General features: G+C 43.9%; 1 protein-coding gene across 4 annotated transcripts in view; it reads right to left on the bottom strand.

The window, feature by feature from the left end:
- Nucleotides 1–16743, bottom strand: part of LOC149314299 (synaptotagmin-12-like) — a 106365-nt gene extending 89622 nt beyond the window's left edge. For 3 of the 4 annotated variants that reach the window (XR_016280908.1, XR_016280909.1, XM_089520819.1), the window contains exon 1: nucleotides 16109–16743. The gene's annotated coding sequence lies outside the window, so the exon portion shown is untranslated. Of the gene's footprint in view, nucleotides 1–1900; nucleotides 1971–16108 lie in introns of all 4 variants that reach the window. The other variant, XM_089520821.1, reaches the window with a different exon arrangement.
- Between the last annotated feature and the right edge of the window lie 2378 nt (nucleotides 16744–19121).

The raw sequence follows: 19121 nt of genomic DNA, 5'->3' as shown, positions 1-19121 counted from the left end.
CTTACAAGGGTTGCACCAGCCCTTCCACATGAACTCAGAGGTGACCAAGATAACTTCTGGTTTGAAAGAAAAACACATCCTTGGTTTTTTAAAACAGATTTTCTACTAGGAGAAAGTGTGGAGGGCACATCTTGCTCTAAAGAACTGCTGCTCCTTGAGGCTTCGAGGAGAAAAATTTTTTAAGCAAAACCAAAAAAAGAGGTGAAAGTGGAGTCCAAGAGGCCTCTATGTAGCTGCATTTTTTCCCCCAATTTTAAAAAAATGGATGGACAAATTAGAGAATGTAGGTACAGGAGTCAAATTACCATCTCCAGAACCCATTAGCTGTGCCTCTCTGCTGTCACCACTCTTCTAAACTAATCTTGTTTTGGGCTATTTTTATGCAAAAGCAGAAACACTGGACACCCACCAATTCTCTTTTATGGAGTCTGAAGGGGCCTGAAAGTACTCTGACATGTCTCCTGGGTTGCAAACAAGGCACACAGGTTCTCCATGTGCCATACTTCATTTAAATTTAATTGGTGCTTCTGGGAGACATCTGAGAATGTTTTTAGGATTCTTCAGATTTTGGTCTAGCAAAACTACGCATGCACAGCACAGTTGCCTGCAGCTAAAAGAAAGAAGTAATATAAGATTTTGCAGCCAATATGGCAAATTTCACAAATTTGGTCATTGATTAAGATCCTAAACACACTGGAGAAATACTCAGTTTGAGACCACTGTAACAGCCCTAGCTCAATGTCAGGAAATTGTAGAAACTGTAGTTTTGTGAGACATTGAGCCTTCTCTGTCAGAGAGCTCTGGTGCCACAATAAACTACAATTTCCTGGATTCCCGAGCACTGAGCCAGGGGAATTAAAGCAATCAAACTGGATTATTTCTGCAGTGTGTTTTGGACCTAAGCCAGGATCAAGTGTGATGTGACAAGAAACTTTGGGGCTGTGCATACCATCCCTAAGGGGCAGCCTGCAGCCGCCTCCATCTTCACCTGATCGGGGCCACGGCAACCACATGCTGCAGCCCCAATCTTGCCATTCCAGGATGCAAAAAGGAGCAGCAAAAACTGTGGCTGCCACGCCATGGCTTTACTGCACTCCTTTGGCTCTGTGTCATCTAAACACAGCACCAGAGGAGCACCATGATGCTGCACACCATGTGGTGTGGCACATGGCATCATGCCACCATGGGGACGGAGTCAGGGTGTGTGCATGTGGACACCACACCACAACTCTGGCCCCAAGCCAGCCTTAATGGCTGGTCTGCACAGGCCCTTTGTTTCTTTTCCATGGATGCATCTGCACTGCAGAAAAAATTCAGAGTGACACCACTTTAACTGTCTTGGCTCATTGCTATGGAATTCTGGGAATTATAGTTTTGTGAGACAGTTAGCCTTCTCTGTAAGAAAGCTCTGGTACCAGAACAAACTATAGTTCCCAGGAATTCCAAAGCATTGAGCCACGCCAGTTGAAGTGGTTTCAAAATGGCTTATGTTTGCACTTCACATGCAGTCCACATCACATCTTTTTGGTGTTACCCATCATCTGCTTTTTTTTAAAAGCCAGATTTGGGATATCTTCCAAACAATAACAAAAAAGCTAACACATTACTTGTATCTTTTATCACTCACTATTTGTGATTCGTGAGCATTCCTTGTAAATTTTAAAGAGAAACCAGTTTGACACTTTAATAACATCTCCAAGCTCTGATTTAAGCATCCTGGGACTTCTGTTTGCAATTCTGGTAGACCTATGCATAAACAATCAAATCATGTGACACCATAAACATCTCTAAAACATGCTAGGGACATCCAATTTTTAGTGCAGTAGTGAGGCCGAAATATAAGCCACTGTGTTGTGCAGATCAAATATGAATGCAATGTACATACAAACTGCAACAGTACCTGAGATAGTAAATGATTACTGTAGCTATCCTTGGTGCTGAAGTATGTGATCACACTGGCCCTGAATCATCTAAAATGGAACAGGAAAGATACAAAACAATTAATTTCTAATTCACTAGTGCATCCTTCCCCAAATAAAGTCCTCTAGATGCACTGGCAGGCATATATTATATCATTTGCAGCCAACATGGCCACTGGCCATGTATCCTAATAAATCTGCAGTATGAAACCTCTAGCCTAACCCCTAGTCTAAATAAGCCTGCAGTCCTATGCACCCTTTCTTGGGAATAAGCCAGACCAAACATAGTAGAACTTACTACTGAATAAATACTGAAAGCCTGGGGTGTGTGCAACAACCATTTGTTCTTATGCCTCCCACTGCTCTTCTCTACTCCCCTCCCCTAGTGCTATATGTTCCTTGACAGAAGAATCTGCATTTGGCTTGTGGTATTCTGGGAAGGATATGTTCAGTGGACTAATAATTTCAAGAATGATCACAAACTGAATTTTAAAATGTAAATACACAAACCATTCCCACTCTCCAAACTGCATATTTTGAGACATTAATCCCAAAAGACCCATCAGTTCTGCGTTATTTACATGATGAGTCTCAGACACATTGCAGTCAGCAATAGAAACACAGCCAGTGAGTAAACATTGACTAAACAATGACCCAAACACTTTCACATCGTTTGTAATGTAACAATGGCATCTGGCAGCTACACCTCGGTATTAGACAAAAGCTCATTTTTTAAAATGTTGCATTTTATTAGATTTATAAACTAGCCAGGTTCTAAAGCTCAATACTTTTCTTTTCTCGTTCACTCATCAAACGGAGTAGCTCACAATTTTATTTCTATAACACAGATGGGAAATGCTGGTAAGAAATATCTCTAAATCCAGTCTAGATTGAGCAGGAATACAGATTTTCCAAGTCCAAATCCAGCAGCCCTATAAAATGACCACTATAAGCTTGGTTCCCCCAGCTTCCATTACAGGACTACTCAAGGATCACCATACCTTGAAGATAGCTGAGAATGGCCTTGTAAGGACAATTCCGGTTTATTTCTTTAGTTTTGTCCATGTTTATTGCTTCACTGTTTTTATGTAAACCATTTAGAGAGGTCCCCTTTAAAAAGTACTTTAACTAATGGGTAGGGTAAGCATAACTCAACAATGTGCCAGAGTTGTAGGGATTGTGATTAGACAGAACCCACTTCTGCTGCGAGAACTCACCTGCCAGTTGATCACAAAAATCTACCTACCAATCTGACAGAAGAACTAGTCTGTGGGCTAAGATCTGCTGCAAAGAGCCAAAAAGGGGGTGGATAAGGTTATGCTAAATGCAGATTTGCCCTAGTCCAGGAATACAGCCACAACACTGAAACAGTTAGGATAGGGTGAGAGTAGGCCTAAGTAATTCCAACACCCTTAGGTAGGGAAGGGACTCAGCACAACTTCACTTGGACTAACAGTATTGGTTCCACTGGTCTTTGGCCATCTTGGCCCAATAAGAATGAATTCTAATTAACTTTAAAAAAACAAACACCAACAACAGCAGGGCTTATCTGCTCCTGGCTGAAAGGTTTTTGAACTGATTAGACCAACTGCAGTGCTGCCAAACAAGGAAATGGGATTATGTGGAACTGTAGCTCTTGTAAATGGGCTGCGAAAAGCCAGTCCTCTGGCCACAAAGCACTGCTGGAAACACCATGTAGCTGCAGGAGCCCATGCATGGCTGTGGTGGCACTGTGCTCCAGGTATGTCACTTAGCAGGTGGGCTCAGTAAAAAGTTGGTGAAAATGTCTTTCACCAACTGGTTTCCCAGCTGTGGCTGTTTCTTGCCAGTGATGGTCTGGCCACCTGTTTTGATAATCTCCTGGCTGGTTTCCTCTTACACGTGGGCCTCCCGCAGAAGCCAATTTATAGATTTGAATTAGTGCAGAATTCAGCCACTAGAACATTAAGTGGTATGACCAGAACTATGCATGTCATAATAATTTTTTTAAAGGAAATGAAGAAAAGGATCTCACTGACTTTCTTGTCCAATTCAAGATACTGGTACAGTATTAAGTAGCTTGAGATCCAAAAATGAGGGATTGTCTCTTTCCATATTAATCTGCTGGTGAAATGTCAGGAATAAACTCTTCCAGAACATGGCTGCACAGCCCAAAAACCCACAAAAAACTATGTATATTGGCTGTGAAAGCCTTTGACTTCACTCTACTGAGATACTTTAGCAGAGACAGCTGCTTAACAACAAAAGAAAAGGCTTTCTCAGCAGTAGTAAGCTGGTTTTGGGATGCTCTTCCTTACACAGCAAAGCAGCTATGCTGCAGTCTTCACTTCTTAGCAACAAACAAGAATGCATTTTTTAATCTAGGCATTTTAATTTGCCTGAAATTTTGTTTTAATTTTCTCTTTCAGTATGGTATTAACCCACCATCATTCCAACATTGGCCTGAAAGTCTAAAAAGAATGAAGAGAGGTATATAAAGGCTTTCATTAAACAAATGTTTATACAGATATGAAAAATCTCTACCATTTCTCTCTATCAATAGCTTGTTACAAAGATAAAAGCTTTCAAGTAGACCAGGATGAAAACAAAACAAAAAAGATCAGCCATGAAGAAGACAAAAGAAAGACCTGTAGGGAATTTCAGTATTTTGTGTTTTCTTTTCAGTCAAAACAGTCTGATTGCATTCCAAAAGTTTCCTTCATAACGGTATTCTTTGATACAGATTTGGGAGTGAAGAGAGATAGATGTTGTTTTCAAATGCCAGAAAAAAAAATTTCTCTCCTGCACATAAAAAAAGTGGAGAGACCGGTGAGAAAGCCATTGTAACTGCATTTACTCCTTTGGTACTTAATCCACATTTAGGGCTCATTTCCACCAGAGAATGAATTGATTTCCTGATCAATTTATATGTGTGTGGTTCAAACTGCAAACCATTTCAGACGTGACTGTGTTCAGTTTGATTTGTGATAAAACAAATCCAAAAAACTTGCTTTTTTCAGACACTAGTATTTTGGCAGTTCTTTTGGGGAAAAATCGATTCAGCAGAGTGTTTTTTGTAAAAAAAAATCGATTCAGGGGAGTGGGAATGATGGTTCTGATTCACATTTGCAAACCCTCACCTTCCAGAGCAGGGTTCTGCTTTTAGGGACCGGTTTTGGGGCTGCTGCCTGGAGGGAGAGAGCTGGGTGTGGGACCTCTCTAGCCTGACAGCCACCTCGAAGAAATCAGGGCCGCTCAGCTGGCTTAGTCTCGCCCACTCCTCCGGAGGTCTCTCTGGACAGGTATTCTCTTCCTGGCTCCTCTCCTCCCTCCCTGCTGCCTTTCTCCTCCTCCTCTTCCTTTCTGGATGTGATTTCTGGGGCCGAAGCAGGGCCAGGGCCAGGAAGCCCCAGGCCAGCTTGCAAAAGAGCCGGCAGGGGAAGGAGGAGCAGAAGGAGACGGAGTGCTGTTGCCGCCGTCACTGCCATGGACATAGAAGGTCCCACAGAGGGTTCCAGCAAGCAGCAGCAAGGCGAGGGGCACACCAGAGGGCAGCCCATCTGGAGGAAGTGGAGGAGGATCCTCTGGGGCCCAAGCCTTCCCACCATGCCACCACCCCTCCTCTATTGTTGTTGTGTTCCGTCAAGTTTGTTGTGGGGTTTTCTGCAGGTTTGTTCAGAAGGTTGCCTTTTCTTTCCTTCTCCTCCTCTTCCTCTCTCCATGGCAGCTGTTTTTCCTCTCATGAAAAAGGGGAGAAAAGGGGGAGTAAATGGCCCCAGAGAGATTTGATCACAAAATAATCCAGTTTCCACACCGGGTTATTTTGTTGTGGGAATAAGCCCTCAATGTTTTCTACATGAAGGTTCAGTTCAATAGCAGAGTTCAGGTTTTGTAGTCTCAGTTCCAACCCCTAGCTTCTCAAATTAACAGGATTTCCTTTGTTCACAGCTCTTTGCTTTTTGAACTCAGAGTTTTAGTCAGAAGAGGCCAGCTTTGGCTAGATAGACCAATGATCAAGCTCATTATAAGGCAGTTGCAGAAGATCATGTATCACAGCAGAATGCAATTCCTCTCTTAAAGGGAATGATTCTCCATTTACTATCTCAGGAAAAGTGAACTCATTCAATACATCAGAATGCCCCTCTTTGCTTTCCAATGGAGACTGTGTGACTCCTACTGAAGGTCTGTATTCATATCCTGCAGAAACATTATTTAACAGTGACAATTTGTGTCACTCATAGTTTCACTAAAGCACCAGTGGAGCCTGTGCTAGCTGATGAAAATCTAATGAAGACAAAGGTGATTGGAGACAGATTCTCATTAGTTTGCTTTATGAGCTGCTCTAGATTGGAGAGTCGTGACAAGCAGGGCTAAATGATGCCAGGGAAATCACATTCCATTTGAAAAGAAATAATAAACAATCTCAAATGGCTGTTGAGGGGGAAAAGAACCAACACCAATAGAAAGAACAAAAATTTCTTAGAATAAAGGAACAGCTAAGTATCACCAAACAGCAGGAGGCCCTACCATATTTGAAACTTATGTGCTTTAAACAGCAAATCAATCAACTTCTAGATTAAAGCCAATTTCAGTCAATGGATGCTAATCTCAATTTGTTGGGGATGAGACAGAAGGACATGCTAATTTATATTTTGAAGAGATCCTGGCTACGGCATGTTTGTAACAGGAAATTAAAAGAAACTGGACAGCTTTATCTTAGAACATTTCAGAAACACTTTATTAAGCTTTTATATTATCTCACATATATTTCATTATCCCACATTAAAGAACTTGCACTGGTTTCTGATATATGAAAGCTTATTTACATCTAAAATTGTCGTTAGCTTGGGACCAGGATATTCAAAGAACTGCCTTCTTTTATTTCTCTTGCCAATATGTAATGGGTTAAGTGCTGATTTGGGGTCGTATTTTGCAAAATTTAAGCCCCAAATAAAGAAATACAAGTGTCGGATTAAAGTATAAAGTCAGAACATCTCAATGTTAGACAGTATGATGTGAAGAGCATAGTGCACTCGCATGAAGCCAAGCTAACTCAAAACAATCTGATGAGATATGGCCTGAAAGAGAATATAAACAAATGCTTGCTCCATAATGAACCCTGGGAAGATGTACTTCATTAGTATGAGGGGGGTTACTAATATCTAATAGATAATGCAATCTGATGGAAGGCTGCCAGGAAACACTGACCTCCAAATGATGAGCTATTGATTAAAAAAAAACCAGTTAGATCTAATTTCTGACAGGATGAGACTAATACAGTGGATCCTTGTTATACGCTGGGGTTTGGTTCCAAGATCCCCCGTGTATAACAAAATCCGTGTATGCTCAAGTCCCATTAAGTATAATGACATAGCAAAATGGTGTCCCTAATAAAAAATGGAACATCAAGGTAAATTTATACTTTTTTGGAACATTTTCAAACCGTGTATGCTTAAATCCGTGTATAAAAAATCCGTGTATAAGGAGGGCCGACTGTACTTTATATTAATGGGTAAAAACTAGTAAGGACTAGCATCTGTTGGGCATACTGAGGCTGGAGATACTATAAAACCAGTTCTGGAGAGAAAAAAGCCAGGCTGACCAAGAGTCAGTCTCTGCCAAGTCTCATGCCAAGATAGCTATTGATAACAGCTTTGCTTTTCCTGGCTGATAGCTGTCCCAACCACACTGGTAAGATAGAACTTCTACTCTCAAATAGGCTAGAATAACAATACTGTTCTTATCTAAACAGATATATGCCCATTGTGAATATAACTGATGCCCTGGATGGATGGATGGGTAAATGGATGCTGCTAAGTATAGCAATGTCCAGGGATATTATCTCACATAAATGCCTGTATGTTCATCCACATATGTTTAAGTTCTTCTATATGTTATGTAGAGATGGCTTCTAGGTGGAAAGCACTGACTATAAAAGTTCATTTCTTTATAAGTGTGAGGCCAATGTATAAGGTCTCTTAGTGAATGTTTGGTAAGATAAATATGAAAGAAACTGATGAAACACCCCCTATAAAAACAAGTATATATAGATTATGTGATAGCTTTGCATGAGATGCTAACATGATATAAGATGTAAAAATCTCATGCCTTACATGCAGTGTAAAGCCAGCTGACAAATAATATGCCTAGGTCCTGAAGAGTCTATGTCTCTCTTTGAGGTGAGTGTATATTTGCGTAATACAAGTTTAACAAAATAAACTAAAAGAATAAGAATAAGAGAGAGCCTGCTCATTCACCAGTATTAAATGTGCCGAGGTTCTAATATTTTAGAATATTAATTCTGCCTGTTTGCTAACTTTGCCAGTTTCATGCACGGAGCCCAGCAATCAGAAGGAGACAAGAGGGGCCTCCAAACAGATAAAGATTAGCTGACAAATGGCAAAGGACTCTTAATCCCCCAGTCTAAAATGACAGAAATGATTGGGAAGCCACATACATATATTTCACTCAACATTGGAGAACATGCTCCATAGCCTATTGCTGTTTAAGATTCAATTGATGAGTATGGGAGTCAAGGCTTAGAGAAAAAATACTGTATTTTATGTCTTTGCTTTTTGTCTCTATCCAGATCTCATTCATATATATATATATATATATATATGTTTTTACTTTCTGATTCAAATTGCTGCATCTATAACTGTACATTGACAGCTTTAATCACAAATTCTTAATCTCTGAAGAACATCTGTAGGCCTGAAGAGTTAGCTTTGTATAAAAGGTAAAGGTTTGTGATGATACCATAAATTAAGAGACTGAAAGCTTGGGTTGTCTTTTGTGGATTTTGGAAGTCACATTGGTATGTGTGTGCTATTTGGCAATGCAAATATGTGGCTGAAGATCCTGATCTCCACACATACAATTCTTGTTTCTAAATTACTATGCCAAGGGCTTCAGGGCTTCTTTTAATACCAAGCAAGAGACTGATTTGTTTAAATCTGATAAAGTAGATTTAGCTATACTGCAGACAACACATCTTAATCTTGTCCAGTTTGAATGTATTAATTCTTAATTGAATTAGGTAGAATTAAAAAGAAACAGTCTTAACCCTAATAATTCTTGTCCACATGGAGATTTAAAGTGTTTCAACCAATCCATTTAAATTCACAAATCCATTTAATCTATCCATTTGTAGCTGCTTCTAAATTTTCTTCGTTGAATCTCACATTCCTCCCAGTGGGCTTGTGATAGATAATGCCTGACTACAATAATCACTTTTTGAATGTTCTGTTGCATTTGGGAACAAGGCCAGCTTTGCCACCAATAACTTTATCATGCCTTACTCCACCATCTTGCTTGATTTGAACTAACAGCTAGATAACAATTTCTGATAAGGACAACAGCAAGTAGGGACTTTATCACATGGGGGTTCAAAAGGCATTATCCAGGGAAAGTCGCATGATCACAGCTAAGATTATCACATGACGCCACAATTAGAGAGGATTTATCTGGGGAATAACCAGGGAATAACCAACAACACATCATTCCTGGGAAAATCCTGTGGATGATTTGTTGCTGGTTATTTCCTGGTTATTCCCAGGATAAGCCCTCTCCAATCACGATGTGTGTGATAACCTTAGCTGCAGTCGCGCAACTTTCCCTGGATAATGCCTTTTAAATTTCCCAATTTCTCCCATGTGATAAAGCCCTAGGAACACTGTGCAGGTGCAAAAAATGATATCACAGATTTGGTGCTGTCTGTAGATGGCTGTCTGGTGTATGAATCATCTCAGGTGCCTTGTTCAGAGTGTGGGTTACATTAAAAGATCTTCATCATTCTAGTCCAAGGAGTTTCTAAGTTCTGAATGCCAAAATTCAGTTTTGAAAGAGGAAAACACAAAGAACTCAGGAAGCACATGCCAAGTAGGCATTTCTCACCATGGCATAAATATGTCAGCCCACAGACCAGCACTAGGTGTGCCTTTTCTCCTAAACCCTAAAATTTGTAGAAGCTTTCCCAAGCCCTCCACATGTGCTAGTCTACAGTTGCCATTACTCCCAAGCTAGCCACCCCAATACTGGTATGGAGAACAGATCAAACCAGCTAAATAACAGAGAGTGTGTGATAATGAGACCTTTCCTACCTATTTCCCCTTTCCATCTAAATCTTGAAGATGTTTTAATTTTCAACTAGTGTCTGGTGTCAGTAATGGACCAGACCAGACCAAACCAGATCAGACGGAAGGAAGGAAGGAAAGAAAGAAAGAAAGAAAGAAAGAGTGTTGTAGACAGAGTGGGTACAAAAGCTGTAGACATTCAACAGCCATTTAAAACAAGTCCATTTCTCTATACAAGTAAAAAAAAACTTTCCTAAAAGAATCTCAGATTTTAAAGCACAAATAACCAACAAGTAAGTGGCCTAATGTAAAGCAACTTAGGGCCCAAATAAACAGGTCAAAATAAAGCTGCTTCAGGTCACTTTGGAGGTATGCTGTTTAAATTATGCATGCGTCCTAAGAGTCCGGAAGCCGTGCCAAAGCCACGCTCCACTCTTTTGGGCCTCTTAAGATGCATGTGTCATTTAAAGAGCATACCTCTAAAGTGACCTGAAGCAGCTTTATTTTGGCCTGTCTGTTCAGGCCCTTAGTTTCTCTGATTAAAAGTTTTCATTTTTAATAGAACTGTGTCCCTGGTTTCTATCATTTGATGAAGACAGCAAATCTACAACCTTTGTGTCAGCGTAGGAAAAATCCAACTGTACTCCCCATATTTCCATTTAAAATGTACTTTTATGCTGTGTCTTCCATTGGCAGATTTATGCGCCTGATGCTGCAGGAGAGATACAAATGGAGGTTTTCCCAGAAATTCCTCAGCACAGAAGCTCATATAAACCAATCAAATCAAAAGCTGAATGCACTTGAAGAATGTCCTGAGAGTCAAGACATTTCCTGAGTTGATTTCCCAAGCAGAAGGAGGCCTTTGAAAATACTTCCTCAAATACATAGACTAGCACAAAATTTTAAACTGAAAAAACAGGAGCAAAAAATGACACCTCGTAGCTGTAACCATCATTGATTTTTACAATGTGACAATGCCGCTCCATTAAGAAATATGGTGAGATATGTTGGGGAAGGGAGACATTTGATTTGCGGGAGACACATGGGGGTTATGGTACCTTTCTCTATTGCACTTGTTTTCTGTTTCTGGCAGAGTGGTGGTCCAGAAAGTACAGAATCAATCTGGTTGGATGGGAACCTAAGTCCATTCTTGGGGTCATCCCAAATTTGCCATTGCACTATGCTAATCAAAACTCTTAGTGTAAGCCTGTATAATCCGAGGCAGTCAGCCCAGTGAAATAACCGATACAGAAAAGGGATGGCTACAGAAACTGGTTAGCAATTTAAACTGCAGCCTCATTAAGAGGGAAGCACGGGTGCAATATAGATTCCCCAGGAGGCTTGGCAGAGAAGGGATGGGGAAGCAATTTACTAGAGATTCTAGGACCACAGGCTATTCAAACATCTTTCCAAACAAAATGCAGACAGCCACTAAAAGCATGTCCTCTGTTTTTCATCTCATATGCTATTACTTTTACAGTTGTATAGTGGGCCCTTGGTATTCGATGGGATTTGGTTTGAGGACACACACACAAAAACACACATCTGTGGATACCAAAATCTGTGGATGCTCAAATCCTATCAAATACACTTGCATAGTCAAACGGTGTACCTTATATAAAACGGCAAAATCAAGGCTTGCTTTTTGGAATTTATATATATTTTTGAATATTTTAAGCCATGATGTTTGAAACCATGGATAAAGAATCTGTAGACAGAGGGCTGACTTTATTTATAATCTATATATTAGGCTTATAAATTATCACTTGCATGCTATGGCAGATTTTTTTATTGTGACATTTCTAACTTATGGTGATCCTAAGGCTCATGGGGTTTTATTGGCAAGATTTGTTCAGAGGTGGGTTTGCTTTTGCCTCCCTCTGAGGCTGAGAGGCTTCAGACAACCACAAGGAGACTTTAGATATATTGGGGGGGGGGGGGCGCTTCCCCTTTTTTCCCCTTTCAGGTTGGGGAAAAAAACTTAGTGCAAGGACATAGAGGCTAGAAGCAAATTTTGTGGGATATATGCAAGGATGCTATAGCATCTGTAGGGTTCTAGGCACTGCTTCACTTTCTTTAAAAATTAAGCATTTCATAAGGGATTTTCTCACACTGGTAATTTCACACAACTCTATGCATGTTTACTCAGAGTGAGGTCCCACCACAGTGTTTACCCCCATGTAACTGGGATTACCATTTTATAGCTGGTCCAGTATCAAAATTGTGTCTCTCTACCATTCCAGTGTGTTACAGTGTGGAAAGGCTTCCTTTAGCTTTTGGGATATCTTGGGAAGAGAGAACAAGAGCCGGAGAAAGGTTAGCATGAAGCCACGTTGATGTTTAATGTTGTTTTGAACTGTGTTTTGTCTTATTCAGTAATAGTGCACATACTATAATAACTGAGTATAGCACAGAGTTTCTCACTTTGGCCAGGAAGGCGCATTCAAAAGATCCCTATCCAGGAATGAAGTTCATTAATGACCTTGGATCAGTAACCACCTCTCGCTCTTGCAGGGCTCTTGTGACTATGAAATTGAAAAACTGTGTGTAGTTTGCCTGCCTGGAGAATGACGCAGGAAGGCTGGGATAAAATAAAATAAATAATGCATTCTTGTGGATAAAATGTAAGCCACACAAAGTATTTCTCAAAAGAGAGAAAAATGAATTTTAATGTTAGTAATCCCCACTCAGGCATGAAAACCCACTGGGTGACCTTAGGCAAAGTCACACTCTCTCAGCCTCAGAGGGTGGCCATGGCAAATCTCCTTGGAAGAAACCTGCCAAGAACACTCTGTGATAGGGTTGCCTTAGGTCAGGAATGACTTGAAGGCAGAAACACATACAATTGCAACAAATCCTTTTGTAATTTAGCATTTCAATGGGTTTTACAGATGGGAATGCTCCCTTCTGCCATCCCATTCTTCTTTTCCTTTTCCTTTTTTTAAACAAAAGACTATTGCACATTCTTTGTAACAGATTTTATAAAACTGCCACTACAGCACAAGTCCTTGATTTATACATGAGCCATATATTCCTTCTCTACAAGGCAATTCATTATTCATGCCACATTGCCCATCCTAACTTCTAAAAAGGCAGGCAATTTTCTTGGGAAGGAACAAAACAGCAACAAGCAAAACCCCCAACTAAAGCACTCCCTCTGTCCCCAGGGGGAAAAGCAAGAGTGGGCAGTGGGGGGGGGGGGGGAAGGGAAGAAAACAGCTGTATGCAAAGGACTGTAGGAACCTCAGCCTTCCCAACCTTCTTAACCTTCTTAAGGAGGAGTAGGCAATCTGGTGAGAGCCAGCCTGGCACAGTGGTTTGAGTCTTGGACTGTGACTTTGGAGACCAGGGTTCAATTTCCAGCTGTGCCATGGAGACCCACTGGGCGACCTTGAGCAAGTCACACTCTCTCAGCCTCAGGGGAAGGCAATGGCAGACCTCCTCTGAACAAATCTTGCCAAGAAAACCCCATGGTAGACTCCTTTTAGGGTTGCCATAAGTTGAAACGACTTGAAGGCACACGGCAAACAGACAAAGGCAAGCTTGTGGGCAGCTGTTTTAAAGACCAAAGAGGATATAGCCCTTGAACAGGGTGATCAGACATCCACCTTTTTCAGGACATGCCCTACATTTCAACCTTTCTGTCCAGGGGGAATTCCAAAACGTCCTCCATTTTGAGCAGGACCAAGAAGGCTGAATTCATATTTGTTTTGAGCTTTTATTTGGTCATGCCCTCCATTCTTCTCGAATGTGTCCAACACTTTGCAATGCCTTGTCCTCCTTTGCGATGAGGTCACATCTGCTCCAGTTGAGAAACTGGCGCGTGTCCAAAGGAGGGCGACTAAAATGGTGAAGGGTCTGGAAACCATGAAGCCCTATGAGGAACGACTTAGGGAGTTGAGGATGTTTAGCCTGGAGAAGAGAAGGTTAAGGGGTGATATGCTAGCCCTGTTTAAATACTTGAAGGGATGTCATATTGAGGAGGAAGCAAGCTTGTTTTCTGCTGCTCCAGAGAACAGGACCCGGAACAAAGAATGCAAGCTCCAGAAAAGAGAGTCCACCTCAACATTAGAAGGAACTTCCTGACAGTAAGGGCTGTTCGAACACACTCCTTCCTCGGAGTGTAGCGGAGTCTCCTTCCTTGGAGGTCTTTGAACAGAGGCTGGAGGGCCATCTGTCAATGGGGAGGCTTTGACTGAGAGTTCCTGCATGGCAGATTGGGTTGAACTGGATGGCCCTTGCGGTCTCTTCCAACTCTAGGAGTCTATGATTCTATGCTCACCCTGTTCTCAAGACCAGCAATGCTTTCTCTTCTCCACTTTTCCTGCCATTACACACACACGGGGGGGGGGGGGGCTTTGGGCAGCCAGGTGGGCGTCTTTCTCCCTTGCCAGCCATCCCTCCAAATTTCTCCCCCCTCCTGCCCTTCTTTGTGCTGCTTTCCCCTTCGGTCGCACAGGGAAAAGGGGGGGATAGGGAAGCCCCTTCCCAGCCACCTGCAATGGGTCTTCCTAACCCAGATCCCGCAGCTTCAACGCCCGGAGGAGGGCACTTGCAGGAAACCGCGTCTTTCCCCCCAAAGCCTGCTCCAGGGAAGGGAACGTTTTGGGCCCCATAGAAATCGAGAAAGAGGCCGCTGAAAGCATCTGCGGAAACCCTCCACAGCAAAAGGCTGACCAAGCAAGCTATGGAGGGGATACAAGGGCTCCCAAGCGCCCTCGCAGAACAGTTGTGTGCTCTTGAGCATTGCGCTGCCACTCTGGAGACCAGGGTTCAAATCCCTGCCTGAGTGTTTTCAAAAAGTCCCACTCTCTCAGAGGCCTCTGGGTAAATGCCTTCAGAGGGGCTCTGCCACTGCCATCCTCGGAGGCGGAGAGAGTCACTCCATGGCTTTAAAAGAAAAACCTGAGCGGGGGTTTGAACCCTGGTCCTCCTTCCCCAGAAGGAGAACCCAGGAAGGCTGGCAAGGGAGGGCAGCCCCAGGAGAGCCAGGCGCCAATTTGGCCCAAGGCCACCCTCAGCCAACTCTCTGGGGCTGCTAAGCCGGGGCCAGGGGCTTCCAGCCGGGAAAGAAAGAAGAGCAAGGCTCGGACGGAGGACACTCGCCCTGCGGGGAAGCGCCTAAGGAAAGGTCACAGAGGAAACCAACTAGGGCCCAAAGGACCTCTTTGCCCCGCAAATAAGAAATCTCCCCCCCCCTCCATAAAAATGTCCTTCGCTCCCCAAATGTCTAGCATCGCAGAGTGGGATGCCCTTCGGATTCAAAGTAGGGTAAAGGAGAGTCCACCTCGACATTCGGAAGAACTTTATGAGTATCCGAGTCTCCTTCTTTGGAGGTCTTTAAACAGAGGCTGGAGGGCCATCTGTCAGGGGTGCTTTGAGTGTGAGTTCCTGCATGGCAGAATAGGGTTAGACTGGATGGCCCCCGGGGGTCCCTTGTAGGATTCATAACCGCGGATACCCCAAAACCCTTCTGTTTGCTGTGTTCGCATTCCCTCGGTTATTCCGCCTGTCTTTTTTGGGGGGGGGGGGGGCGGGGATGTTGAACGGTTATCTACACACTCCCCCCCACCCCCCAAATGCCCTTCTCGATTCGGGGTGTTACTTTACTTTGCCCCAGGGCTAACGGAACTGTTCCCTGTCTCAATGCGGGGCTGAAGTTTCAGGATCCTACAATGCTGGAAAGGTGGGCGGTTGAAGGACATTTTCATGGAGGGGGGGGCAAAGTTATTATGAAGGGAGAAGTGGTTGGAGCGTTGGGCTCCAACTCTGGAGACCCGGGTTCGAATCCTGGCTCGGCCACGGAAGCCTGCTGGGGTGACCTTGGGGGCAAAAGTCCCACTCTCTCAGCCTCGGAGGAGCCTCTCTGGAGGAACTCGCCAAGAGAGGCCCAGGTCGGGAAGGACTTGAAGGCACACGATCCGGAGAGCCCCCACAGGCCCCCAGCTTCGCCCCACAGGACAGCAGGAGGCCACGACGCCATACAGGCCGGCAAAGAGGGTGGCAGCCAGCAGAAGCAGGAGGACGCGGAGGCGCCCCTTTCCCCAGAGGACCGACTGGGCTGAGCTCGTCCCGCTCCCCCCAGAGGCAACCCCCCCCCAAAAAAAAAGCAATGTGAAGAGGCGCCAGACTTACCTGGCGGACGTTTGGTGCAGCCCTAATGGCAGCCACCGCCAACTCTGCAGAGGAGAGCGAGGGGGACCGGCTTCCCTCCGCCGCCCAGCCCCGCCGGCATGCTCCGCTTCCCCGCTTCCTTTGGTCTTGCCTGGCTGCCTCTTCCTCTCGGCAGAAGGGCGCTTGGGGGGAGCAGCAGCCGAAGACTACAGAGCCCAGCACTACAGAGCCCCAACACACCCACCGCCACCAGCCAGAGACACCCCTCCCTCCCAGGCTCCCTCCAGCTCCTCCTCCGTCGCCAGTCAGGGGCAGCTCTTTTCCAAGGGGAAAGGGGGACCCAGTGGAGCCCTCCTTCCAGGAACTGGAGGCTGGGGGGCACCCCCTCACGACCCCAGGGGGGCGGCCTTCCTTGCTTCCTTCCTTCCTTCCCCTCCTTCTTTCTTTCAGCCCTGCTCTTCTTCTTCCTCTTCCCCTGCAATGCCTGGACACAGCCTTTGGCGCGCACTCGCCCTCTCCTTCTCCCTCTTTTTCTCTTTCTCTCTCTCTTCCAGCAGGAGAGGAATCTCCTCAGGCCACAAGCAGGAGGGTGTCTATGGAATGGATGGGTGTGTGTGTGTGAAGAAGAGGAGGAGGGCGAGGAAGGAGCCCGGACCTCGTCCTTCACCGCCGCCTTTCCCGCCTAAATCCCTGGCCTTGCTGCCTCTCTCTCTCTCTCTCTCTCTCTCTCTGCACCAAAGAGGGACTGGCTGCCTTCCTTGTTTATTCAAGCAGGACCTTCCAGAGGACATGATGGAGGACAGACCCAAAAGAAAAGCTTTCAAAAAAGACTCAGGGAAATGCCAGTTGAGGCTTCTCGGGCAAAGTGGCCAGAGGGCCAAGGAGGACCAGGCACCCCACAATGGAGGACCTGCCAGGAAAAAGCAAGCAAGCAAACAAACACAGAGGGCATCACACAAAATAAAAGCTTTTTTAAAAAATTCGTAGAAATTATTATTATTATTATTATTATTATTATTATTATTATTATTATTACATTTTATTGATAAAGTGCTGTAGGTTTACACAGCGCAGTACATAAAACAGCATAAAATAAAGCAGTGTACATTCTAGAAAATGGAACACAATACAAAATTAATGCACAATATTCATCAACAATGATAAACTCAGGTTTCTGAGTCAGGCTGAGGGTGACCAGAGACGTCCTCCTTCCGCCCGCCCCGTCCTCCATTTCAGCCTTCTGCCCAGGAGGAATTTCAGTACATACTCCATTTGGAGCAGGACTAAGAAGCATTCGTTTGTTATTTAATTATATTTGTATTTATATTTATATGAAAATATCTATTATTATATATTTATCTTTATGTTATTTATATGTTCCAGTGTTCTGAGCTTTTCCTTAGTTCCATACTCCATTTTTTTCTGGAAGGGCCTGCTGTTTGCAGTGCCTGGTCCTCCTTGGTGGTGGTGAGGACAGCTGGTCACCCTAAAATCATAGACTCATAGAGTTGGAAGAGACCTCAAGGGCCATCCAGTTCAACCCCATTTTGCCATGCAGGAACTCACACTCAAATCACCCCTGACAGATGGCCATCCAGCCTTTGTTTAAAGACCTCCAAAGAAGGAGACTCGAGGCAACCTATTTCACTTTTGGATTCTCATAAAGTTCTTCCTAATGTTGAGGTGGACTCTCCTTTACCAGGGAGTCTGTTCCACTGTCTAACAGCCCTTACTGTCAAGAAGTTCCTCCTAATGTTGAGGTGGAATCTCTTTTCCAATAGCTTGCATCTATTGTTCCAGGTCCTATTCTCTGTAGCAGCAGAAAACAAGCCCTGTATGAAGGCACTCCCCTCTTTGCTCCCCTCTTCATGAGGGGAAAGGTCACACCCTGGTCATGCTCCAAATGGAGGACCTTTTGGAATTCCTCCTAGACATTAGGTGGAAAAGGAGGACACATCTAGTCACCCTGCCTTCATAGCACTGAGGGCCATGGTGAGCGAAGGGGGCTGCTTTAGTGGGAGCTGCCCTGCCCACATGCCACACATGTGCCTTTGACCCCAATGTGGAGGCTGCCAAGAAGGGAGGGAGCTGAAGAGGGGGAGAAGGAGGCATGGCAGAGCCTACCCCAGTTTTGAGTTTCCAGCTGGGAAAGTCTGGCTGAGCCTGGGGCAGCCCATGGGCAAGAAAGAGGGGCTGCCTCACTAAGCAGTGAGGACAGGGTGGCAATGGCATCACTAGGGGGTGCGGGCTGCACCAGGTGACACCCTAAGAGGGGGTGACACGACTGCTCCACAAACATCTGCCTTTGGGCACAAAAGGGCTGTGGCATTCACCTGTGTCCCTTTAAAATGCTGAAGAAATGGGGGGAGTGGGTGAGACTCAGTGGGAGGAGAAAGGACAGGCCCTAGTTTTTTAAAAAATAATTAAATTCCATTTTTTTAAAAAAAATAAAATTTATTTTTTAAAATTTTCTTTAAAAACATCACATGTTACCAATTTTTTCACTTTAACCACATGAAACACTTTTATTCTGTGCATATGATATTATAATTTAAAGGTATAAATGTAATTTTGTTGTTTATGTCAGAACTATTACCATTACATTCAGTGATATATGGGAGTTATGATTTATAAGTAAATTAATACAAAAAACATTACTAAGGATTCTGTATAGTGTGGTATGGGAGGACGTCAATGGGGATGTGTGTGTGTGTGTGTGTGTGAGACACCCATGAGTTACCACACCAGGTGATACCAACCCTAGGGATGCCACTATGTAAAATGTAGGACATTTGAGGGAAAACATAGGCCATGACAACATAAAAGCTCAAAACATTCATGTACATGTAAATGCCTTCTATGTAGTCATGCTCAACACAGAGGACATTCTGGAATTCCTCCTGGACAAAAGGCAGAAATGTTGGGGGAAGGAGGATGCTGGTCATCCTGAGGGACAGTGGTAAAAAAAGCAGGGGGTGCCCACTAGGCCGCCAAAGTTTCTTCTTTCCACAGAATGAGACAGGGAAGGCCAGCG

The sequence above is a fragment of the Sceloporus occidentalis genome, unplaced genomic scaffold (genome assembly GCF_023333645.1).
Source record: "Sceloporus occidentalis isolate IW3139 unplaced genomic scaffold, rSceOcc1.0.p SCAF_4, whole genome shotgun sequence".
Taxonomy (NCBI): Eukaryota; Metazoa; Chordata; class Lepidosauria; order Squamata; family Phrynosomatidae; genus Sceloporus; species Sceloporus occidentalis.
Note: the sequence above shows the minus strand (reverse complement) of the source record. Positions and strands in the feature narration are given on the sequence as shown.